General features: G+C 42.0%; 1 long non-coding RNA gene across 1 annotated transcript; it reads right to left on the bottom strand.

The window, feature by feature from the left end:
• Positions 1-21,875: 21,875 nt before the first annotated feature.
• LOC135422842 (uncharacterized) lies at positions 21,876-25,764 on the bottom strand. Its single transcript, XR_010434610.1, has 2 exons — positions 24,717-25,764; positions 21,876-23,065 (listed from the first exon to the last, which is right to left on the bottom strand). It is a non-coding gene; the product is annotated as an uncharacterized LOC135422842 (long non-coding RNA).
• Positions 25,765-27,187: the final 1,423 nt, after the last annotated feature.

The raw sequence follows: 27,187 nt of genomic DNA, 5'->3' as shown, positions 1-27,187 counted from the left end.
CCATTATCAATACTGACATAACTCTGCTAAAAAGGCTCAGATGCTTTTGACAGCCATGCTCAATACTAGCAATGCAGGTATGTAACTTCACAGTTTGGTTACACTGAAATCAGAGTAACTTGCTTGGTGAAGTGACAGGGACTTCTTAATGCAAATGAAGAGGCTTTCACTGAATTCAGTGTAGCTATACTGACAAATGCATCTCACGTAGTGCCACAGAAGCAGAAAAAATAAATGTTAACTATAACGTTATCTGGAACCTTCAGAGTCCAGAAAAGCCTTTAGTATCTATCACCTGCCCTAGAAAATCCATTCTTTTCTTCATTTGTAGATCTATAATTTAAAAAAAAAAAAAAAAAAAAAAAAAAGAAGGATTTTTGTCATAAAAATCTTTTCCATTAAATGTTCCACCACCTTAAAAGACCAAAGTGTCAGAAAGAAATTAAACAAGAAGCAGCTGTTCATACACCAGTGATAAAGAGCAGAGCTCTCAGCAGCATTTTCTCCTTTTCAGGACAGACGAGCAAACTAACTGATAAATACATTAGAAATTAATTGTATCATTCATCATGTAGGAAGTAGGGCCTTCAAAGCAGTACCTTGCACAGATAAGGGTAGAGTGCTTAGTGGGCCTTTAAACACCATTAATGAAGTGGCTGAAAGCCAAGGGGCAGGGAGGGCTCCCTTACTGCCAGTTGTTGGGAAACAACAACCCCAAGACCCGTTTACATCCTAAAGCTTTGCTTTCCTCTGCTGCCCATTTTATTGGCATCACACTGAAATTCCACTGCATTTATTGTCTGCTCTGAAATGTGCCCAGGGATAAACACTTCAAATGTTTGAAATAAAAATCTACTTTGCAGTCCATCTCCTCAATCACTCAGAACGAATCTGAGCAGGAACATTTCCAAGCAGCAGAGGCTCTGCTGTGTCAAATAACAGGCAGGAATAAAATCCTTCCCCTACCTCTCACCCTCGGTGCAGTGTTCAGACCACAGCTAAAATTTCAGATCCCTCTGATTTGTCAGTATGTTTTCTACCACTCACAAGACTCAGTGGCATGGTCAGGTACAACCAGTGGGTTCTCTGATTTCGTATATGGCAACTGGATGAGGAAAAAAAAAAAAAAGGCATTTTTATGCTTCCTGAAGGGCTGATATTAAAATATAAGAATGAATGCAGTATAAGAAATACAGCTAAGTATAAACAGATATCTGTGCTATGAAATGCTTCTGCCTTCTATCCTGAAATGAAACATGGCATTGGAACCAACCAAACTTCATATGTGCTAAGGACAAGTAAATAAGGTGGTGAGAAAGTAAATTCATTTCTTCAGAACTGCTCACACGAGTAAAGTTCACTGTATTTAAAGTGTTCATGGCACTTTTACTCCCAGTAGAAGGGCATTCATCTTCAAAACATATATATTTTGACAACATTGAAGCATCTAGTAGGGTTATGCTGATGGGATTCGTTTTAGACATTCTCACCCAGTTTTCTACTGACTACTTTTCATGGTCAATTGGGCAAAACTGGCACATTTCCAGCGTTGTCTGATCTATGTCAAATGCCTACCTAAGGAAATGGATAGAACCTAGAACTGTCTACTTCTTCCTCAGTTACAAAGAGAATCCTGCTTAGAGAAAATTAGCTGAGACAAATCCTTTTCCAGCTGACCGAGAGCACAAGATTCAGCAGGAGTCAATGGACAGTGCTGTCACTCATTAATTTTTTTTTAAAATAAGTAGTAGGAAATAAGCATCACTGTGACAGCAAGCAAATATACAAATATTTTATTATTAAAATTATAAACTATGTCTACTTTAAATAGGTGTCATAATTAATTAAACAAAATATTTACATGAGAAAACAGAGATTAGGTCCCAGCAGTACTATTAAATCTTGCATTTACAGAAAGAAGAGACAGTTTTGCACCTGTGAGCCTGGCTGCCTGTTCCCAGCAGAACAACAGCCACATTTATTGGTGAGCATCATTCTCTAAGCAGGCTGGGTGCCTCCAAGATGAAAGCTGCTCTACAAGTACAAGGTGACATTATCGCAACATTTATCTTCCACTGAAATTTTAGCCCTAATTATCCTTTAATTTACAAGGCATCTTGAGGCACAACCAGAGCTAGCTAGCATGAGTTATTTTCAGAGTTGTGTTGTGACTATATATTACAAGGTATCATCCAAGTTGCAGACCAACTGGATGTGAATGGAATGTTACATATACTAATATGTAACCTGAAAGAAAGATCTTTGTTCCTTTTCCACCCAGGAAGTGGTCAGGACATAAATCCTTGGACACTACCAAACAAATCTCAGAACAGGTTTTTATGTGATTATGAAATAAATATGGAATTCTATACCCGAGGAGGAATCAGACTCTGTTGCACTACAAACACACTGCAAATCAGCTCTGACAGACTCTGGCTGCTGGGAAAGCCACCACAGACACCCTGCAGTGCCCCCAAAACCACAGACCTCCAAAGGCACCCAGGAGAGGATGATGGCCAAGTCCCAGGTGAGGGGTCACTGGTAGAAAGAGATGCTGCAACCACTAGCTGTCTTTTCAGGAGATACAACCTAGTGCCAGCATTTCAGAAAGCCATCGTGGGGTCTGGAGGACAGGAGGGGACAGTCTGTAGTCACTGGGATATGTTGACTGTGTTCTGAGTCATGGGATGAAAGTCATTGCCCTTACAAGGCAATGGACAAAAGAAGCTTTGCCTCACCCCCACAGCAGCCACCTCTCCAATGTCAGTAGAGATCATCAAGCTCAGGAATGAGTCCTAACTTTCAAGATTATATTTTTCTAGTTACAACACAGCAGGTTTATTTTGCAGACAGAGCACAACTGCTTATTCACAGTGACAGTGTTTACTATAATGCCTTTGCCACATTAAGAAAGTAATGAAAGTATACATATTAACACTGTGCTGATTTTCACAATTCAGTACACGATTCACAAGTCCAAACCCAGCAGACATTAAAAAATACCCTGCACAAAATCTGTCCCTGGTCAGTTCTCTCTCTACAACCCAAAATATATATTACTGGTTTTATCACACCATTAAATTAGTACCACAAAGTTTTACAGCTGATTCCAGTGACATTTTAAAAGATTTTTTAGTAGTATGGTAAATAATTGAAAGCTGTGCCTATTATATGGCTTTTTACAGAGCCTTTATCATTACAGTGATTTACCATTTAAAGTTTTATAGCAACAATATATGGAGCAGTGTAAGTCCCATGATACTCTCAATACTTATTCCACAACTGAGCCACTGGATCACCTGGATAGCAATGTTTAAACTGGAAGAAGAGGATGTGTAAGAAACAGAAAACAGGTACAGAGGGGTCAATTTTATATAGTGCAAGTAAATAAAAATTGCTGCTCTCTGTTTTTCCACAGTTTATGCACTTCTATAAACATACTCTCTGTTTCTTGAGCTTTAGCACTGCTCCTTCACAGAGTTGCAGAAACTTCTGTAAACTTTGGCTTATTTGAGGTTCAAATTCACTTTTTACTGCACATAACTCTTCCAAAACATATTAGTGCAGTCAACCTGCAAAGCATCTCTGTGCTGCATCCCACTGACTGCTGGGCATGATTTGCTGATGCTTAGCCAGCTTTCCTGGCTCTGCTTCCCACATCACAGGAAGACTTCCAAAAAATTAACTCCTCTTTTCTGGCAAATACCTATAGTCCTGTTTCTGAACCAGCACTTTTTGAAGGCTGGAATTGTAGGAGAGAGGTGGTTTCCTTTCCCCTTCCTGGAAGTTGTCCCAGTGCCTCTGACTGCCCTGCCTCCAGGAGTGAGGGGGGGAGGAGGTGGCCCATCACCTGCTGTGTTCACACACAGATGGAGAAGGAAGACAAAACAGCAAATACATACGCCTCTTCTCCAGCTACAACTGTGTTACCCTCTAAAGTTTGTCAAGAGCTCTCACTAGCCTTCTATATCCCCAAGTACTGTAAGGAAAATGTTAAGTGACATCCTGAAGGCTCCTCTGGCTGCTGTTGTGCCTCCAGCATTGTCTGTGCGTGCAGCAGAGGGTCTCTGCCTGCAGCACCCACCAGCACCCCAGGAGATGTTATTGCCACTGTCCTGCCCTGCAACACCCCCTCCCTGCTTCTCTTTCCCTTAATGACACCATTTGTAGACAAATTCCCCCTTCTCACTCTTCATACAGCTGCCCTGTCCCAGGCTGCCCACCCTGCCCTGCCCATGGGGATCGTGAGATCGTGGGCTTCTCAACAGCAGAAGTCAACAGAGAAACACTTGGAAACTCCAACATTCCACACCAACCCCAGCACAGCCTTCCAGCTGAAGCTGACAGTGGTTCCCTCCAGTTACAGGATTTCAGGTTTACTTTAGAACACTTAACCCATTTCATGTGGGCCTTTGCTGAGAGGTGGTGGCAATCTGGGTCTGTGACAGACACCACAGCACACAGACACCCACAACAGCCCTGCTGCCAAGGTCACTCATGTGAGACACATCTCGTGAAACAAGTCTGGGTTTCATCCACACAACCCTGCACGCACAGGACTTGAGAATAAAAACCATGTTCTCACTGCAGCATTTATGTGTGGGCTGGTGCATTTACTCACTGCATTGGGGCAGGGGAGCTACAGCACTCCTGAGCTTGGAGCAGAACATGGTTATTGCAAATAACTTATGGTATTTGTGTAAAAAAAATTAAAGTGATACAGCAAAAGGTTCTCAGAACCTCATTATCTGTGCTGTGCATTTTATTCAGTAATTTGAAAGTGTTTTTTGCTCCACTTGCTCCCCAATATTGCAAGTTAGAGAAAAAACAAGCATCAGGTGTGCCACATCTAACACACTGAGCCCTCTGCAAGGTTTGAAAGGGTACTATTTCTCCAGTGAAGATCTGCATCTCCTACAGTGAGCCAACACCAGAAATAAACCTTTCTTCCCCATGCAGCCTGTTGCTATCATTTTCAGCAGGCAAATATGGGCAGTATTTACTGTACATTTTTCTTATGAAGACAAATGTGAATAACGTTGATTTTCTAACTCCTAATTAAAAAAAAAATTAATTTGAGCACATTTGTTTGGCATGATAACGTTCAGAATGCAAAGGCTTGAGCTGATATTAAAAAAGAAGCCTAGAGGCTGAGCTGCCATTACTTTTCTGACCTCCAGACAAATGTAACAGCTTTTGATTTCCTTGAAAAAATTAAAAAATCTGCAATTACTTCTCATCAGATGGTGGCTGGCAACACTATGACTTTGCACAATCATCTGAATTTAATATTTCATAATTTGATTTTCTACCCAGAGGTATACCATCAAATTAAATGTAATAGACACACCAAATGCTTAATAGCAATCCCATCTGCTTTTATAGATGGATAGATGACACTGACAATCTAATGTTGTAAATACTCTGAGTAAATGAAATATAAAATAGAAATCACATTTTTAGATTTTTTTACCTAGACATATTCTTTCTTTTTAGGTTAAAAAAAAGAGGGTGCTATAGTCCTGTCAATATTTCAGAAATACTACATGTAAAAAAATAAAGTCCAGATTAAATGCCATTGATTTTTACAGTTGTATTTTCTTGGTTGGGGTTTTTGTCTTTGTAACTGTGTAACCAGTGGGATTTGGAAGATCCTGGCTTGATAAAATGGCATGTTCTTTTCGTTTATGGTAAGAATTTTTGAAAGGAAGGATCATACAATCAGTTTTACGACTTTCTCCACTGCTTCTGAAAACAACTACCACAGGCAAAACTGTCAAAAATCAGGATTTTTTTAGTTTCTGAGGAAATAGAGAGCTGTTCCCTTCAGATTAAATTATTTGACTTGTGTTAGAAAACCTCAAAGTATTACATATCCAGAAGATTGAGTGAAAGGCATGGCAACTGTTTGTGCAGCCACTCCATCCCCACTCCAAGAGCAGCAGCAGGTGCAACACTCTGCAGGCTGAGATCAAGGTGCTTATCATCTTCCTCAGATTAGGAAATTTTTCTCAGATCATACAGAACAGCAAAAGAAAACACCAAGTATTCTAAAATGTAGAGTTATTCTTTTTCCTCAGCAAGTGTCCACAGTAGCTTTCCATCACAATTTTAAGCTCTAAACACTGCTTGAGTGCAGGATTTAGCTAAAGGCAGGAGGACTAATCCAGGAATAGGATTCCAAATTCCTAATATCAGTGTTTAGTACTTACACATCCCCCCTTCACCCCTCTTCTAATGTAATCAGCTATTTATTGTATTATCTTTACCCTTACCTCTTCCTCCAGCTCAATCCACCTCTGTGGCCAAGGGGACAGCTGTGATACCCACACCCACCCCACTCCTACAGCCCCAGCTCCTACTTGTGCAAAGTTGGATCACCTGTAAACACACCAAGGTCTCAGAGGAAAGTACTGAATCATAGGAGTGTTATTCCTTATCCATTAAATAACACACAGAGCTCTCAGCCAACAAATGTACTACTTGTCCAGATATCTAAAGTTTTTCATAGCCAAGTACTTGCAAGTTTCTTCTGCTGTCCTCATTTTAAGGTAGAGGGATAAGTTTAGATTTACTCTTACTACTACAGGGGGAAAATCATCAAAAATAAATATTAATTAGTTTTATTTACTTGAGGTGAAAAATCAAGGACCAGCAAAACTTCATGGCAACTTTTAAGTCTGTCTTGAAAGCATTAAACAAGTTCAAGTGTTTTGTGTTCACTTTCTGAAGAGGGAAATATTCTTTCCCTCAGTGTTTCACCGTCTCTAGCAGAAGCTGAAATTGTTTACTAAATAGCACTGAGATCACCTTTACAGAGCCCCACACAGTGTAAACAGGATCATTTATAAACACTAACATGGTAATACCCAGTTCTGTGCTAGAAAAATCAGGGGGAAACATGCAGAGCCAGCTTGTGGCTGTTGGAGTGCTGCCAGCCTGGCCACTAGACCTGAGATGGTCACTTAAGTCCTGAGCACAGCAGCTCTGTGGCCATCACTGCCACCATGGGCTGAACTCACTGACCTCTGCTCTAAACTGCTCCCAACGTGCAGGTTGAAACCTTCATTTGAGAATCAATCCCACTCTAAGGTGGAAATAAAAGGCAGATTTTTCGTTCTGTTCTTCTGCTGAAACCATCCAGGTTTGTTATTTAGAGATGACTCTGAAGAGTCTACTGACTCCACATAAGCCTTCCTTCTGCAGAAAGATCAAAGTGTCATCACTGCAGCCACGTCCCCACATCCTGCAGACACACAGTGGGTACTTCTTGGGCCACCCAAATAACTGACACGTGACTACCTTGGTATGTAAAGGGAGATCAAACATGCAGCAGCTTTTCTGAGGAAGGGATACATGATGGGCCAGGCTGTGTACAAAGCAGACATTAGTTTGTGAATAAAGCAAATATCAAAGTTGCTCAAAAGTGCATCAGAACCAGTCTTTATGCCTTGGCTAATACAGAGACCAGGCCAACTGTTTCTGCACAAGAAATAGCTGCAGAAGGAGAGATAACAAGGCTATCAGATACAAATTCAATCTTCCATGTTGCCATCCATCTGTAGGTTCCTGTATGATTTCATTTGATTTGAAATTTAGTCAGACAGAAGCTAGCTGGGACAGCTGGCAGTGCAAATAACTTTTTATTTTTTAGGGGATAATTTTTTCATCTCCTTGGAGAGGCTGAATTCTGTCTGCTGGAAAATTCATATATTTATTTTGCATGAAATAGTATATTACTTGGTTACCTTTAGAGTGGCCTAATGTTCACTTTTTATCCCCTTGTACTCAAATTGCCTTGTCTTCAGAAAACTGGAGCCACTCTTCCTTTGAGGGGGCATTGCCTATATTTGTGATATAATACAAATAAAAGCAGCCTGGAGTTGGAGACATGCCCTTTCTTCACCCTGCCTGATAAGCTGAGGAGATCCAGTGAGATGCTGACTTCCCAGTTATAAATTGTATCTCTGGGAATTAGGACCACACAGTGTTTTGGGGATTGTATCTCCCTGACAAAGTCCACCTTCCAAAGAATACAGGACACCAAGAATGGAGATGACAAGCTACCGGTAAAGGAAATTTTAAGATATTTAATCTTACAAGTTTATATTTACATAACACTGAGAGCTGCAGTGCACTAAGCCCGGGAGTGTCACACTGCTGCTGGTGTTGCAGTGTGATAGGAGAGTGGACAGTAGGAAGCAGCCCCATTTTAAAAGCAAAACAAACAAACCAATCAAACAACACAGTACAGCAAACACCCTTCATTCTTACAATAAAAATATCTACTAGCACAGACAAGTTCTCCATATTACACAGGAGGCACCAAGCAGTTTAGATAAAGGGTGGTTTTATCATTATCATTTCCCAAAGTAACAACTTCAGAGGCAGTGAAAAGAGTTTCACATAAAAGCAAACATATCTGTATGTGTTTCTTGGGAGTGAGGTAATGCACATCAGTAGGACTACAGTCTCTTGATTTTCACCCATTTTTGGACCCCAGCATTTTAAACCACTGAAAAACACAGATGAAGTGGGGAGGGACTCAAAAGACAAAAAACATCCACTCCTTAAAATAAGTGAAGAGAAATTCACAAGAAGATTCCTTTGAGCTCCTCTGCAACACTCAGCCATTCGAGGCTGCCTCTTGATCTTGGACAAACTGGAGTTTTGGAGCTCCTGGGCTCTCTGATCTGAAGATAGGTGGAAAAAAACTGTATAAAAAGAAAAGAAACTGTGTTCTGGTTTCATGTATCTGTCTCTCATGAACTCAGATATCTGCCAAAATGCTTAGAATAATAAATCTTGCAACGCTTGTCTCAGCAGTGGTACCACTGACTGTTTCCCTGTGTTACAGCCTCTCTGTTGCCCAAGAAGCTGGTGTAGCTACAGTTTGTGTAATTATCCAGCCTAGAGCAAAATACCACCCACAGATGAGTAGTATGTTTTCCAAGAGACTCAGCTCTACAAAACTTCCTTGCTCCTATTCTCCTTTCACATTTCAGTGGGTAAAAGTCCCGAAGTTGTTGCCTGGGATTCCTCCCAGCACTTCTTTTCTTAAATGCCTTTGAGTGGAAATGTTGCACAGAATTCTGTGCTTGATTATTAGTGCATGGCTAGATCTGCCCTAGCTCTGCTGACTATCTGGCAAACTTTGCCCTTCTTTTTCAGCCTAAATTTAATTCCTCATGGGATTAAAGGCACTTCACCTACCATTTCTAGAGCTTTGTGTCTTGTCATAGTTTGACCCCAGCTGGCAACCAAGCCCCACCCAGCCATTCACTCTCCCTGGTGGGATGGGGAGAGAATCAGAGGGGTGAAAGTGAGAAAACCCATGGATTGAGATACGAATTTAATAGCTGAAATAAAATAATAATAATAAAATGTGGGAGTTGGGGCATTGAAAATACACAGATTACTTGTTACAAGTTAGATTATTATTTATACCTTGCTTTCTTGAGCTTTCCTTGGGATAGGACTTGCAGAGATTGCTCCCAACCCATGCTACCCCACCCTACTCCCCTGCCTTTTTGGCCATTCCTAAGCTCTGCTAGTGCAAAAAAACAGATTTATGTGAAGAGAGGTTTGCTGTAGCCCCAAGACTCATCAGGAGGGAAGAAAGAAGGTAAAATCCATGTTCACTATAGTGAAGGAAACATTCACTGAAACGCTGGCTGGTAACAGTGCAGTAGATCAGGGAACAAAAAAAGGTTAGATCATAAACCAACAGAACTCCCTGAAAAATAAAAATTGCATTCGTCTTCTTCTGACCTTAAGATGTGAGATGCTTGAGAATGTGAAACTCCAATCTCTTGGAGCAGATAAAATGTTCTGATGAACAGTATGTGCTCAGCCTCCTGCCAGATGGGATTACTTATTTCTCCTCTGTTTAAACTACGTGTGCAACATCTTCAGCCCCACTGTTTTCTAAGGGATTTTAAAAACTATCTTATTCTAAAAAAAGTGTATCTGTTCCAGGTAGGTTCTTGATATTCACTGCCACTCAGACACCAGATCTTCACCTGGTATAAAGTAACTACCTGAGAATTCACTGTCTGGTTTTTAAGCAATTGAGAATGTCATTTGATCAAGGAAGTTATCCCTCCTAGGAAGCTCTCTGGCAAGGAAACTGTTAGGAAACTAGAATTTGGGAAGAGTTTCCCTGCTTTTTGTCCCAGTCTGTTACAAATAAGTCATCATACCTTCATCTTGGAGCGTTACAGCACACAATTAAACCTTAAGATTGTATGCTAAATGCAGGTCAGTGGCTCTGAAAGTTTGGGCCAATGAAGCACCACTAGATTGCAGTGCTACTCATAATCTCTGTTTTCTTGTAAACCCTACACTGAAACCTTGAACAGTGGCAGTGACTCTGTGCATTTTATTAATGGCATGGGTCTGGGAATCAGCCACCACATTGTGGGCTCAAGAAGTGACTCCCTTCACTACTGGAAGGGGACATTGCCCTTCCACTAGCAGTTTAAAGCTTGTGTCTTCTCTAGCATTTTGAGCTATTTCCATCATGCAAAATCTTAGCAGTTTAATGTTTTTACCTCCAAGGTTTCAACTGGAAAGTTCAATAAATATGGGGATATACAGCTTCAGTGGGTCTGAAGCAGTAATGTAGGAGATTCCTGATGTGCTTGATATATTGCACCCCACTGGTACTGCAGCTATCCAACTGGAAAGTCATAAAATAACATAAAACAAAGTGCTGGAGCAGAAACAATTCAGTCATTAGCACCACAGACACTCAGCCATTAAATCTCTCCCACCAAACAGACAGCAGAGCCATCACAGCCAGCGCTCTCTGGATGTGTGGAGACCCAACAACCCCGTGGATTGTGCCCTGAGGCCTTGATACACATGCCAGTGGTATTCACATAAATGACAGGGGTTTGCCACAAGGTTTATCCAGGATGTGAGTTCACTTTATCATTTTTCTACCAGCACCACTGCCTGGATTGTTTTAGGAACATCCACACCCCAGACGTAGGTTCCAGGAAAGGCACTTACAGTATCTTCACAGTACAAAATAACTTCAGACTTCTCCTAACAGCTTGGTAAGAATTTCTCAGTGCTCTGGCACCAGGGCTATAACATACCTGAGCTCCTGCAAAGCACAGAGCTCTCCTCCAGTGCAATCACTTCATCTAGCACCCCTCAACCACTGCTGCTTGCAGACTCAGAACACGGAAGACAGCAATGAGAGCATTCACTGCCATGAAGAAATGTCAGTTTAGTGAGATGAGAATCAGGGCCTTGAAGAAAAAAAAAGGCAATATATCATCACTTGCAGTTACTTTGCTATTTTGTTCTAATGCAAAGGTTTGCAAAATACTAAATAAATCAAAATGAGAAATCTTTGCTGCGAAGATGATGCAAGGGCCGTGACGAATTGAGCCCAAGCCTGAGGGGGAGAGACTTGTGGAAAGATATGAAGCATTGAAGCAATGAGGAAAACTGGAGGAGAGTCCATTTAGGAGTCACAGGAGTTTTATAGCAGGAGAGAGAGACCTCTGAGCCTCTCACAATCCTTCATTGCATACACCTTTGTTTATTACAGCATCTTTCTTTCCTAAGGCTGGAGCTTAAGACTTTGATTTATATTTCAGAGCTTTTTTTTTTTTCCCCAACCTTGAAACGTAGGGGGGGAAAACTGAAAAGGTTTTTCAAAACAACTGTGGGGAAGCTGCAATGCAGCCTTTGCTTGCCTCCTTCCAAGGCTGGAGGTATTTCAGGCTCAAAAGGCAGCACAAACATGAGATGTTCCAGATTGAATTTGCACTGCCAGTCTGGTTGGTATGAGATATTTCTCTTTCCTTTGTGGTCAAAAAAAAAGTAACAGTACAGTATCAAAAAGCCTAAACAGAGTTAGCACAGAAACTCAAACCCATGTGTGTAGGCATCAAAAATTACAAGGAAAGTTATAATATGAAGGCAATCTGATTTTTTTCTCCCCCCAAGCTAATCACAAGGCTTGTGCTGTCTGCTGGGGATGGGAGTATTAAAATAAAGAGTCTGAACTGAAGAATGCAACTGGATGTGAGACTTCCCAACAGCTTCCTTTCAAGCATTGAATCAAACCTGCAGGCAAGAAGACACAAGGAAGCCTGCAAGACCCATCCCCACACCAAACCCACTCTGCAGTGTCCATATGAGCAGAATCTTCATAGCTTTAAAAACCTGGAGGGGTTAAATGCACACTGGGATGCAGTGCCCGACTGGGATCTTGTGCCATCAGTCTGGATATTTTATTTCATAGCTTCACATTCATCCCACCTAATTTCAGGGATCTAAAGAGCCTAATGACTGAAGGGAGTTAATCAATGAGCAGAGAGGCATCTCCAGAGGGCAGTTCAGCCCATGCTAAAACCAATCACCTCGTTATCTGTAGGGAAGCACAGGTTAAATGTGCTCGAAGTTCCGGCACCTCAGTGAAGTGTCTGAAGAGAGATGGAACAAATCTCACCTAACAGTCTTTCAAAGAGCCTTAAGGGTTGCTGAAAATAATCATAGATTTCAATAAGTATGGGTCAGGATTTAATTTCATCCTATTTTGGTAGTAAAGTGAAAAGCAGCCTTAAGCATTTAAGAAAAAAAAAAAGTCACAACTAAGAAATTTTTGCTGAGATTGCTATCTCTTCCAGTTTATCAGAGTGAAAGCTTGTGATATCCCTTGTTAGATCCTATGCTGCTGTTTTCAGAACTCTCCCTTTTCCCTCAAATACCAATCCAAGATCTGAAGATCAACTTTAAAAAAAAAAAAACAGTAGTCTGCCAAAAAAGAAATTAAATGGTAGTTTTAATTTCTGGCAAGAGAACCTGTACTTCTCTTTTTCCAAGCTTAACGTCAACAAAAGAAATGAAATCGCATCCCCTTTCACAAACAATCAAACATGATTTCTTTTTCTTTTACGCCTTTTGTCAGCAGTGCCAACTTTTTTGAGTTACTGTTAAACGCAGTCATTGTAAACAGAGCTAAAACCCATCCACTCCTATTATCTCACTGCACCATAAATTGCCTTGATAGTGAAATAACAGCAACAAGACTGCAGTGTTCTTGCTAACAACCCCTGCTATCACTGAAGTGGGCAGGTCACATACACAAAGCCAAGAGCAGGCTCTGGCCGCAGCAAAGTGTTGAGGAATATATCAGTGAAATGAAAGCTGTCATCTACCCAGTGTCAGACATCTAGAGCTGCAGTTAATTATCTGTATTACTGCAGCGACTGAAAACCTTAGATCTGAACCCAAATGCCTTTCTTCAAAGTGACAAATAAGTAGAGAACATAAAAATAGCTTGGTGAGACAAGTACTGAAGGCTGTTGTGGAACAGACAGGGGCCACAACCCAGACAGACAGGAGATGATGTCTGTGCAGGGACAGGGAACCCTCAGCGCACTGTCTGCCCGCCCACGGCCAAGTGCCATAGGAAAACTTCCATGGATGAACAAGAGAAAAGGTTGGGAGGTGGGTTTTGTTATGGAGAACTCCTGCTGAGTGCAGAAAAACCTCCAAGGTACATCTCTCAGCATTTAGTAGCTGCACTGTTGAGGTTTTTTAGCAGGGCCCAGGTGAGAGCTGGCAACAAGAATAATAAAAAGGAAAACGAGCAGCATCCATGAGCAGTGCTACAAATGAGAACAGCTCACTTATTCCTGACATGACTGGGAAGAGGGACACAGTGCAACAGTTGGTGACATAGTTGAGGGGACAGACTAGAGGAAATTCCCTTTCCAGAGGCTTCCTAACAGCTACCAAGGCTGTCACCAAGATGAGAAAAACAGCTCTTACAGTAATTGAAATGGGACACAAACAAAGCAGTGTTTCAGGCCTTGTTTATATGGGGGGGGAAGTGTTTTGCAGTGGAAATCAGAAAGATTTAGACATTGGCCAAATAAAAGCATCTACAAAAACATCTCAGTCAGGGACAAGGCTTCAACCCAACAGACAGGATTTTGTCCATAATGGTCCAGGAAAGCAGCAGCAGGGTGGGAGTACAGAATAACCTGTCTGCAGCTACATGGAGCTAGACCTGGCAGCTCAGTAACTCTGAAAAAGTATCAGAGAAACTTAGATGTTCTCTTGAACATGGGTCAGCTAAGTGGGGAAACATCAGTGGGGTGACGGAGCTGGATTTATGCTTGCAGGTGATGTTACCTAGACACAAGGTCTGAGTCACAGAGAGGAGTAGGTGGGAAAGAGTCCTGGAAAAAAACCCCTCACAGCAGTGGAAGGAGGGCAAGAGAGGTCTGGTTGACAGAAGGAGAGGCCAGAGAGGGAGGTCTGTGGCTTTCCATGGCCTGGTTGTATTCAACCATAGGAATGCAGCTTGGATAACATATCCTTTGGGACCTATTCTAGATGCAGGTAGCTTTTAAAGACACATAGATATGTTCTTAATGAATATAGGTATTTCACTGCTTTTTGCAAGTGGAAACAGCTTTCCTGAGCACACTCCAGACTGTCACACTCCCTTATGCAGCTTTCAATAACCAGGCAGAAGCTGGAGAACAGAATAGTCATAACCAGTCTTTTTCTCTACAAAATCCTCGTGTTGTAAAGAAATAAATTCGTTAGAAGCTGAACTTCTATGCATCATTCATTTCTATTTGTACCAATACTTGTTTCTGCAGGTCAGTAATTGCTTCTTGTCCTGCACAGCAATGAAAAGCAGACCAATAATGCCACCCACAGGTGTTCGGGGTTATTGCTACCACGGATTTCGAGATGGGTTTTCTGATCTTGCAGTTAACTGGAATGACAATTCTAACTCGATAGTGACAGTGCAGGTGAATTCAGAAGCATCTAAGAACTACACTGCCAACCTGTTTTGGTACTGCTTGGTTAGAGAGCTTACATGTTACTGTGCAGATGGCTTATTTTCACTACAAATAATCGGGGTGTAAACCTAAACAGATGACAAAATAGAAATTAAAAACTAATAAACCCCTCCCTTCTCAACACTCAGTGCTATGCAGGTCTGTGAAAGCATTTCAAACAATCAACACCATCCACTTTTTAAATTAAAAACATCCAAGCACACTGTAATAGAATGTATCATATTTTGTCTTATTTTATTTTGCTGTTCCTATCTCAGAGATCCTTCAACTGAGCTGACAAGGACTGTGATGATTTAAGAGTTCCTCTTCACAGAAGACAAAAGACATCTGAAATAAGAGCTCAATCTTAGATACGACTGAAGCAGGGAGAGTTTTGCTCACAGATATCACACTCGTTCTCTGTCTTATGTCCCTTATCATGTTTATTAAGAATCTCTGAACAGAAACATTTTCAACTGTTACCTGAACATTAAAATACGATTTTGTGTTTAAAGTAAAAGGGATTAAAGGATATTTATTATCCTATTCCTCCTTTCTTTCAGAGCCACAGGACTCCAGAATACAAACAGTCTCGCAGAGAGGCTTGAGATCAGCTCACACTGCAGGGGAGGAGACAATGTTTTCTCTTACACATGGTCTCTCTCAAAAGAAACTAAGGTGGGTGTGGGCCACTCAGGGGAGATAAAGCCCTTCTACTCTGCACAGACTTATTACATCTCATGGCTGGAATTAATTTACACTCCTAGCTAGATTCACAGCAGTGAACTCTGAATTCTGCAAGGCATGTGATGGCTCTGTATGCCATAAATCCTCTTCATATTCTGTTGTGCCTCAGATCCTCACAAAAGGTCAATTCATCTGAATTTTCTAGGGTTTTCCAACAGTACAGACATTGGTGCCCTTACAGGAAATCTTGAAGGAGTCAAAAATACAGAGAAAATGGGTAAATACAGGATTTCACATTGCAAGTGTTCTGCTGAAGAGTGGACTAATCCTAGCCAAAGTGTATTCACTACATGAAACAGTTTGTATGTGTTAAGATTGTCTTGGATTTCCACATCAACTGAATAATATAAGAAACTCAGTAAGGGAAACTTTGTGTATTGAAAAAAAATAATTTCAGAACTGACTTGTCTGAAACACGTTTAGTCTGAGAACTCAAAGATAAGCTATAGCATCCTGCCCTTCATCTTGTATTAGTAATATTATGTTATATTTTTCTTGTATACAATTGTAGATATGGCACTTACATTCCCAAGTGTATGTCATTGCAGCACAGCATTAATAGCACCATAATTTACATGTAGCATTAAGTTCTGTGCATTCATTGCACACAACCACTTAGCTTATTTTGACTTGTTTATTGTACAGAACATATCAGCTGAGGCCAGATTTGAGGTAAATTAGAGACAGGGAGTGAAGAACATGAAACAGTTCTATCCTAATCTAACTAAAACACATTCACACTTTATTGATGAAGTTCATCAATACTCTTATTTAAAGACCTGGAGCTCTTGAGGAACAACTGTTAAAAGCTTGCTATGACTGCTGGCACCATAGGTAAGAAGGTATTTCTGACACCAAAATGCTTTCTGAAGGACCTCTGAATTATCCAGGCTCATTAAAATCAAAGGCATCTTCTCCTGTCCTTAAATATTTGAAGAAAAAAAAAAAACCACCTTAGGTATTTAAGTAAACGGATTTTTTCCTCATTAAAACTATATTTAAATACTTATAACCTTATCTCAATTACAGGAAAGGTGACACACCTACCTCTCACCCTCACAGCCCCAGGGGACAAAGCCCATTTAGGGTGAGGGGGAGCTGACAGCAGGTCCTGTAGCTGGGGCAGTGCTGGCACTGCTGGGCTCCCAGCTGCAGCCACAGAGACCCACGTCTCCAGCCCACAGGGCAGCCAGGAATTAAGCAGAACAGGGAGCTGAATCTGGCTTTCCCAGCACAAAACCCTTTGGAAGAGGAATAACTGGTAATGATTTTGTACAGCTACAACAGAGCAGTGCCTTAATTTTGGTCTCTACCCATTGCTGAGTCTCTGATATAACAGCAGCTCCAGACGTGCAGAGCAATTGCACAGCACTTGTGACACAGAACCACACGAGCAGTCCAGCTCATACCAGCTCAAGCTGTCCCCCAAAACAAACATTTCTTTTTATACAGTCATCAAAAGAAAAACCTTATTGGGTTTAAAGATGCACTGACAACACAAGACTGTTTGAACAGTTTTCCATTAGAAGTGCTGCATTTGTTGTCACACTGTTGCCACGTAGGATTTCACCAAGCAGACGATAACACATCTCATGACAAATAAGACCAAAACACCCTCCAGGCAGATTTATGGAAATCATCACTCCCAGGCAAGTGTGGCAAGTGTGATAAAAAAGCATCAAGCTAACTTCAGAAACAGCAAAGCTACTTCCAAGGCGACAGCTCTATCTGGGTGATCTCGAGGACACGTCATCTGACAGTGGGACTGGATTGTGCTGATGTGAACGACTGCCTGCTTGGTGGCTTTGCTCCACTGGTCTGTCATTGAGTAAGTGTCAGCTCACACAGACTGTTACATTTATGCCTCCATCCATCATAACCAGCACTGCCTGCTGACTCCCTAAAGAAAAGGCCGTTCGCCAGGAAAACACCAGAGAGCAAATGCTGATTCATTGGGTGGTTTGGGTGGAGACAGATTGTCAAAATGAGCTTGTGATTGGAGAAACTGAAACAGCTGCTGCATCTGTAGACACACCTGGACCTCCTGAATCTGGATAACAACTCTCCAGGGAATGATGTTCTCCCTGGTGGTCTACCCATGGGAAACAAGAGTGCAGGGTCCTCCTTTCTCCACAGAAAGCCCTTTTGCATTTGGTCCTTGTAAGGAGGTGTTACACAAGGCACTTCTATTAAATATCCCAGACATCACTGAAAGCTGCTTTACATAGAGCTCCCACCTACTCACAGATATTCCATCCTCTGGACACAGTCTGTACCCAAACACCAAGCCAACATAAACCCCACAACCAGAGGAGTTCATGACTCTGCCATGGGAGAAGAGAGGGGCAACCCAACACAGAAGTTTGAAAGAGTTAAATAGGGTGGCCATAGGTTAAACCTCTAAAGATCTTTGGAAAATCCAGCACAACCATGCCTAGAATTGGACATTAAGTCCAATGTTTTCACAAATATACCCTGTGCCCATATTTACAGCTACAATTCTCATATATCTAGAAAAAACACTATATTGCAATGGAGGAACACCAGCCCCTCAGTGTGTCACAATACAGTGCAGGCACTGAGACAAATAATGGCAAGTAGTAAGGGCTGTGCAGTGGGAAAAGTCTCACAACATGGAACCTGAGCTTTCCAGAAACTACTGGAAGTGGTATTGTTACATACTAGCAGAAGAGAGCTACTCAGAAAAGCAGTAATTAATTCCTTCTAGAAATCTGCAGATGGGTACCATTTCCTTTGGGTCCCACTGAAATGGAACAAAGAACAACAAATACATATTAAAATACACCAAAGATTTGCTCAGGAGAGGTTGTGAGTCCCTGTCCTGGGAGATGATGGCACTCACACATTGCCAGGCTCTGATTCAGAGGAAGAGCAGCACAGGGACCTGCTGGAGGAAGGCCAGCCAGCCTGATGCCATAGGAGATAGGGCTGCCAGGCTTCCAGAGAGCCTGGAGTCTCCACTTGCTCCCTTGCTATTACATGTCAAGTGACTACACTCTCCAAAGATTCACAAGCAGAGCTAACAAAAAAATCCTACTTCGCTTTCTATACATTTAGACCTGAATCCACTTCAGCTAAGCTGGGTTTTCTGTGCTGGACCCTTGCTTTGAAACACCTCTTACCTCCACACCCCTCCTGCCCCACACTCCCTGCACCTCAGTGCTGTTCTTGGGCTGATTCTTCAGATGTGAGCTGAGCTGGGCAACAGAATAAAGACAGGGAGTTAAAAGTGACCACTACTTTTGGCCACTTAATTTTCAGACAGATGAACTCTGACCACAGCTCACGACCAGAAATGTGCCACAGGCTTAAGAACATGAGCATGGGAAGGAACACTTCTGACCTGCCATAGCCTTCAAAGCAGAACCTTGCCAAAATCACACTCCAACAGAGACCCAGCAGGACATCACAATCATGTAATGCAAAGATTTACAGTGAGACATTTAAAAAGCACAACAGGGATCCCATCCCAGACCCACAACAATCCCCACAGGGAACCAGACACTTTGTACCAGCGAGGAAAAACTGCAAAATTATGTTGTTGATACACTTTGCTGGATTGAAAGAGAATTACAAATGTTATCTGCTCCACTGGAATATCAAAAAGGAAACCCAGCCACAGCTCCAATGAGAAACAACAGATAAATACCTTGGCAGTCATCCAGCGAGGGTGCAGCTTGGGTTCATCCACGGAGAGGCAGTGGTAGAAAACTTCAGGCATGAATCCGTTTTTCAATTAGTCATAAACCAGTAAAGCAGTATCTGGGGGGAAAAAGTATCAAAAAGTTTTCTTCTGCAAACAGATTTCACCACGGCTGGCCCCACAAAGTCCACTGCCCCTGCCAAGCCCACACAGCAGCTCTCACAAAGATGAACAAAGTAATTAGTGACACAGGTTGACAACATGAAGGTAACAGGTCAGAAAAAATGCTGAGGGGCACATTGTAGGGACTGGTTTGCTTCACCCAGCCATCACATCCAACTGTGGGAGCATTCACCCACTTTCCTTCCTTGAATACCCCATAGAACTTCAAACAATAACAGCTTACCAACTACCTCTTGGTAAGACTCTTCCTGACTCCACTACAGCAGCTGACTACCTTGACTCCCTTCTTTATAAGCCCCACACGAGCTCAGTGCTGCTCATGTGGCCCCTCCCTTCCCTCCCAGGGTTTGGCCCTCACCTCACCTGGGACACACAGCACAGGTGGTGCTCGATCAATGCATGGCTCCAGAGGGGAATTTTCACCTCCTTGATCACAAGGTGAAGTAGCCTGGGCTGATGATCACACCTGAAGTGCTCCTTATAAAGTGAAAAAAAAATCTTTGCATACTGCTGCTCCAGTGAAGGGGTTGGCAGTAATGGCACAGGATAACAAGGAAGAGAAGGAAATCTACAGGCAGCTACAAATGATGGTGAATCCAGTAAGAACCTAAAAATCTGAGGGACAGGGTTGTCCTGAATAGGAATAAGAAGGGAGTAAATAGCCTATCCTGTCAAGCATCCTTAATGTCTGTGTACTAATGCAAGAATTAATAAACAACCAAAATTCTGTTTACGTGAGGAAAATGGAGGGTAGTGATTCAAACAGGAAAGGTGCAGTGCTTAGATGTGTGGTTTAGCCCTGTTAAGAGGAAGGCTGAAGAAATGTCAGGATCATTAGTGATTGGTTTGGAGCGGGAAGATGAACCAGATGGCCCCTCCACTGCCCTGTCTGTGAACAGTGTTGGTTTACATAGGGTCTGGATTTGTTAGCACTAAGCCAACTAAAAAAAAAAAACAACAAAAAAACAAAACAGTACAAAAAGCCGACAGCTTTGGGGCATTTAATGGGCTTTATGGCATTTGCACACAGAGAGGTTTGTTTCAGCATTTCTTTCAGTTTGGGAATATTTACACTCTGGACTTGCAGATGTTCAGTGCCACCTTTGACACTTCTGTCTAGCCTTGCTATTCATAGAATAGTCTCAAATCTTATTAAATTTGCTTTCCCTTTTATGAGTTTGAATTTCTCATTTTTATATCTGTCCACTCTAGTATAAAACCACAATTAAAGATTTCTGATATGCTTAGATAAAGCAGGCGTTATTTTTATCGTGACCCCTCCTTTCCCAAACAAGCGTGGCTAATCTTTTCAAAGCAAGCATGCCTAATCTTTCCAGGCTCTCTTCAAGGCAGTGCATTATCATGACCCAATTATTCCCCAAAAAAAGATAGCTGGAAAATTTCTATCAGGATGATTTGCTCACAGAAAATGGCATTATTGCAAATATGGAAAAAGCCTTCGTATCACTTAGAATGGTTCTCTGCTGAGAAAATTCACATCAAATATTTCCTGCTCTATCAGCTTGTTGAGATCTTGTTTGTTGCCCCATTCTGTTCCTAATTGGATAAGCACAGAGCTGCATTAACCCGAGGTGTGTGTGGGTTCACTGTTGTACAGTGCCTGGGAATTGTACATTTCAGCAGGGCAGACACTACTGGTTTGGTTTTCATTTTCTGACTTTCGCTTTGAATTCCCCAGATAAACAAAAGTAAATTTCATTTAATGTCTTGAAGTCGACTGAAGAGAAAAAAACTGAGCAATCCATGCCATTCACCTCTGCACTTCCCCCCCAGGCTGAATGCTCTAAGCAGAGGAGGGATCCAATCTCACTGGTCTGTCCAAGGAAAACAGGGTGTTACCCACTGACAAGCTCTCTGCTTGGACAGGGATAAGAAGTTGGGCCCAATAATCCTTGTGGGTCCCTTTCAACTCAGAATATTCTGTGATTCTGTTGAAAGGTCTCAGCAGAGTTTTGACCAACTTGGTCAACTTGAAAGATTTTCAAATTGCAGTGAGTAAATTTGGGATTATTTCTCAGTTTCACAGTGTTCTGACTCTAAACTAGGCATATTGCAAAAAAACCCAATAAAAGCCACAAACAAATAGACACTCTTCTGAAGTCACTTCACCCCTATAAAATTGTTGTGACATTAATGAAACTGCCTTCTGGAGAGACTAGAAAGTTTGACATAAAGCTTTCCAACCTCAAAACAACATCAGGGTACGTTAAAGATAAATTTTCCCATTTTCAAGGCAGCGGCACAGCCTTCTGTGGGAGACCCAGCTCCACAACTCACCCCCAGGCACTGCAATGGTTGCTCTCCATCCATGAAAAAGGAATGTACCTTTTATCCTGAGCACTGAATGACCATTCACTTTGCTGAAATGTTATTTCTTTTTATAACTGTGCAACAGCTTAAAAGAGGGATGAAAGAGGAGAAGGAGCCCAGTGCTGTCACTTTGGAAAGCTTTTATTGTGATCAACCTTACAGCGCTTTTTGTTGTACAATACAAAGAACGTTTAATCTCTCCTGGCTGGCACATTCCCTCCAGGGTTTTACTCCTGACAATGGGAGCTTTCACTTTGACCGTGGCTAAAATAATGTCAAACCCCATTGCAGGGCACTGCTTTGACTCTGGATACATTTGGGAAATTCTAAAGAATCAATGACTTCATGAGATGAGGGGAAAAAATAGGATTACTGTTGGAGAGGGCTCATATATTTCATACATTTTGCTTCCCATGAATACCACCATCTCTAAAATGCCATTCACTTTGCTGTTGCAAATACTTGCATGGTTTGTTGTTTGAATGATTTAAAAAAAAAAAAAAATTAGATAAGATTTCCGTAACACTTGGTCTTCATAAATCTCTGGATGTGCAGTCTCAGGGCACTCCAGGTAGGAAGGGAGGAAGCAACAGAGATACTGGAGCAGAGCCACTGAGCCAGTGCTTAGAAGTGCTGAGCTATTTGCAGAACTGAAATGTCAGCTTTTCCTTCTTTTTTTCACGTTGGTTTAAAGGGAAGTGAAAGAGTTTGTACATAAGCTTTTGCCTGGGTATTTTCTAAAGCTTAGGCCAAATTCAACCTCTGAGTTTTGGCAAAGGTTACTAGAGAGTTATAATTCAAGAAGTTCCTCTGTACTTCCATATTTGTGCCAGGCCTACAGACCGACAGATGGAAACTCCCCAAAAGGATTTGGGTCCGTACACAGGGAGCCAAACAAGTGATTTCCATCTGGATGACTTCATTTCAGTTGGGAGAAGCAAACAGCAAACAAGAAGTGTAGGTCTAGAGAAGTCCCATGAAACAACACAAACTCATGCATCTTGTTACATAAATTTCTCTATGGTTTCCACACTAAAGGACATTTCAGATAAACATCCAGATTGAATCTCCATATCCAATGGAAGCCAAAGTCAAACTTGAATTTTCAGGCTCTGCCAGAGTGGCAAATAAAATAGTATCAGAGATAGAAAAGTAAATGTGTTGGGTTGTGTTACCAGCATTTGTGCAGCTCCTGGTGAGGTTGGTGGAGAGGGTCCCAACAGGTTCTATGGAAAGACTGTCATCTTCACAACACTGTCCTGCAGGTCAGAGAAAAATGCTGCCACATTTCTGCCTTGTGTGGGACAGTCCTGCACTGTGAACAGCAAATAAACAGGGGGACAGTGGCATTAGACAACACAGTGGCTGAAAGGTTTTGGCATAAACTAGTCAGGAAACATTTCTGCTTGTGTCACGCACAGGGTGTCAAAGCCAAGCATGCAATGGTCTAGCAGCATGCAAATGAAAAAAAAAATAGGTTATAAAATAGGTCAAAAAAAAATCCCTTATACTGACTAGTTTCTCATTCAGTATTTTGATCAATCCTGATTGTGATCCTGATGAAATAAAAAAGAAAGAATAAGTAGACATAAGAGAAACTGTGCTGGATAAGTTCTCGTTGCTCTGATAGGTACTAGATAGTAAATAATCCATCTTGGAGAAACTTTGAGAGTCTGGAGTTTTCCCATCTGCTAGAGATGTTTCTTAGTCTTGAGTTAGATATAAATGCAGAAGGCAGGTCACACTTATGCTGCTGCTCTGTAACCTTCCAGATGATAGGTAATTACTCATAAATGTGTCCTACAGATGCTCCAGGGATCCATCTGCACATGTCTGCCTGAGAGTTGTTGGTTCTGGATGAGTTCAGAAGGGACCAGAGCTGTGTGAAGAGAGACAGAGTTAGGGGATGCTTAGTAATTCAGTTTTGCAGTCTCTGAATGGAAAATAATAAAGCAATGATAAGGTGGCTCATATTATGACAGCATTTTTGGAAACCAAATACTTGTACAGCCATGGGAAAGCAGGGAGCTGACCAAGTGGGGGCAGGCAGCCCCCTTCCAGCTCCAAGACAGCATCACCTATGGCCACTGTGGGGCTGAGACCCACTTGGCCATCCTATAAAAAATTCCACCACCCCTTAACAATACATCCCTGGGCCTCATTATCTTTTTTTCAGTGGAAGGGGCATTTTTTTAAACATCCATCCTCAGTCTGCTTTGTTACGACTGAAGCCCACCGTTGTTTGCCCATCCCCTGTGGCAGTGGGGACCACCCTGGTTACTGCTGAAATTCAGCTCTTCCCTGTGCTGGGGTGGGCACAGGCTGCACCCCCTCAGCAGATGGGCTGGGCTGGCACAGCCTGCAGGGAGTGGGGAGTGAGATGCATAAGGTGTGTGGAGGTGGGAGCACAGAGCATTCCATCGTCTGGTTTGACTGACTGGAGACAACCAGGGAAATAAATGATGCCCAAAATCATCCAGCATAAGTTAGGCCACTATACTGCTTTCTCTGAAATTAGTAGGGAGGCTTGAAATTAATTCAACACAAAGAGACTCCTGCACTGACCATCATTTCTCTGCTGCTGGAGAGAACTGCTCGGCAGTTTTCTGGGGAAGGAAAACTCCGTAGCTGAGACAAAGCACAAGGGTGGGCAGGCAGTTGTGATAAAACCACAGGGAACCAGCACAGGGAAAATGAGAGCCATCTCATGCAGGACTCAAAAACTGAACAAACAGGTTATTTTTACAAGCTGGAAATGAATATATAATGCCAGGGATGAGGAAAAATGCAGCAAGTAACACCATTTGCAGCTCAGCATATTCCATTGCTATTAAAAATAAAAAAAAAAAAAAAGAAAGGCAATGAAAGCAGATGGGAATAGCACAACCAAAGCACCTCAGAATTTTATTAAACCACAGGAGAAGCATTTTGAGAAGCAGAGACAGGACTGTGGTATCTGTACTTACATATTCTGCCTTCTGCATTCCCCATGGTAATGGAGATGTGACCCTGTAATCTGCTGCAGAAGTGCTGGTCATTTTATACTGCCATTAAGATGCAGAATGAGAGCTGCTCTTGCTCTCACTTGGACACTCAGACAATTTTTCTTTCTTAGCATTTTCAGCCAATCCACACTAACAGTCAATTGGACTGGTGGGATTTTTGTCCCTCAGCCTAGAAAAATTGGACTGATTCCTCTGAGAAGTAAGAGAGCAGGTATTCGTTATCATAAGGTGGATTCATAAAGTTCTGGTTGGTTCAGCTCTTTTCCTTCATTTTTCAGCTCACACCAAGTCCTCAGATTTGTTGCAGCTTATCCCATTCCCTGGAATAGCACATCATTCAATATTATTAAGCATGGCCAAGACGATTCTTCATATTAAAATAAGCAGCAGAAAGTGATGATCATCTGAGAAAGCATTTCTTCACTTGAGTTTTATGATTTGCAACAGAAAGTTCTGCAATGAACCACAGCTCTTTGTCACTTGGAATAGTTCTGATATTGTTGCTGTTGTACTTTTCCACTACAGTGAAATCACTGGTATTACCCTTGAAGCATCTAAACAGCTCAGGTCAGGGGAACAGACATCCTGCAGGAGTAAAGTACTATAACTACACCCATTTTAATGGTGTGTCAGCCTGATCCCACAGTCAGGCTTGTAGGAATAACTTTCCTGCAATGTGTAAGTAGGTACTGCTGGATAAAGGATGACCAGTGTAGTGGAGAGTGGCAGCGGGTGCTGTCATTAGGACTCTAAATTAGAAACTTGGAGAATCATTTGGCTTTTTCCATCCCCTTGTCAAGAAGCATTTCTTTGGTTTTTCAACACATGGAAGAAGTTCAGATGAGCACACACCACTCTGAGAAGACTCAAGCCTTTCTGCAAAGAGGAGATCTCAGTGAAAAACAACTGTAAGGTCAGGCTTGCTGGGTCCACTCTGAGCCCTCCAAGCCCTCAGCCTTTGGCATTTGCCTCTCCTGATAAGCAGAGGCAGCAGGCTGCATTGCTGTACTCTGTCCCAGCCACACTCGGGTGTTGGCAATTGGAAATGACTATCCCAAAATAAGATGTCATTAAACCCCACATGCACTTGCTCTTCAGATTCCTACCATCAGTTATGGCACTTGACTGTAATGGCTTCAGATTCTTTTACCTTCCTCTCAGTGGATTCCTCTGCTCCTTTACATTTAAATTCACCTCGTCTTCCTAAAAGCACAGTCAAACTGTAAGCAATAAATGAGCCAGGCAAAAACAAATATGCTGTTGTTTTCTTGGCTTTCTCTGTAGTCCTGATGTTTCTACATCCCTTTGAGAAAGCAATCCCACAATGAATAACTATTTGAAAACAAATGGGTAGAATTGTACCAGCCACCTACTTCTCAGCCTTAGAAACAGTAGGAAAATCCCACCTATCCATAAATATTTGTTAGGATGATAGTTCTGAAAATAAAGTAGGCTGGAACATTCCCTATCAGGCCAGGCTGCAGTATTCAGCTTATATCAATTACTGTCTATTTGACATGCTTCATGCTCTCTTCATTAACAGGATGAAAGGTTTTATGGGATAATAGCCTAGTTCCAGTGAGCAAAATGTATTTATGAGACCAAAGGCCGAGTCTTTTGTCCTTGCAGAAGGAGCCTTGAGACTGCAGTGATTGGCACTGGTCTAGGAGGGATAAATCACAAGAGCAAAACTTCTGCCCTGTAGAACATTGATCCATCCATGAATCACTGAGGACAAAGGATCCTCACTGCAGGAAAGCTGAGGGAGCAGAGATCATATTGGTGATGATGCTGCTACAGGAGGAAAGTAGAACAACCATTGGCTTCAGTCAAATATTGAAGACACTGTAATTACAGTTACTGCCATGTTAAATGGTCCCTAATGGTCTCCTCATCTGAATCAAGGTTTGATTGAAAGCTTGTGACCTAAATTGTGGTCATTACCTTATTGCCAGAACTTATTGGTTTTCTCCCTCTTCAGACAGTAGGCAGATGGTAATTGATTCCTAAAACATTTCTCAGCTGAACAGCAGTGACAAACATTCTTCTCACCTCAGAAAATCCCAAAGCACATTACAAACTACCTGGCTGGAGAGGACAGATGTGTTTTCCTTGGATCTGGCAATAGCTCCTCTCATCAGGGAAGAGGTGTGCTTGGCTAATGGAAAATAATTGTACCTGGCTTTCCACCCCAGCTGTCCCCCACTGTTAATCTCATTACACCTGCACTCAAATTATCAATAGGGACCCTCTTCCCTTATTCTATCAACAAGTTACATGGAAAATCTGCCTTCCCAACACAACCAGAGCAGACTGTAAGTGAGAATGGAGGAGGGTGTGCAGTAGGCATTGCTAACGAGGCAAACACTATTTAATACTCTCCAAGTTAGTCCTTTCCTCCAGTGGGGCCACAGTTGAGTTACCACCCCTTG

Source organism: Pseudopipra pipra, chromosome 16, assembly GCF_036250125.1.
Source record: "Pseudopipra pipra isolate bDixPip1 chromosome 16, bDixPip1.hap1, whole genome shotgun sequence".
NCBI lineage: Eukaryota > Metazoa > Chordata > Aves > Passeriformes > Pipridae > Pseudopipra > Pseudopipra pipra.
The sequence above is the reverse complement of the archived record's forward strand: the minus strand, read 5'-3'. Positions and strand labels throughout refer to the sequence as shown.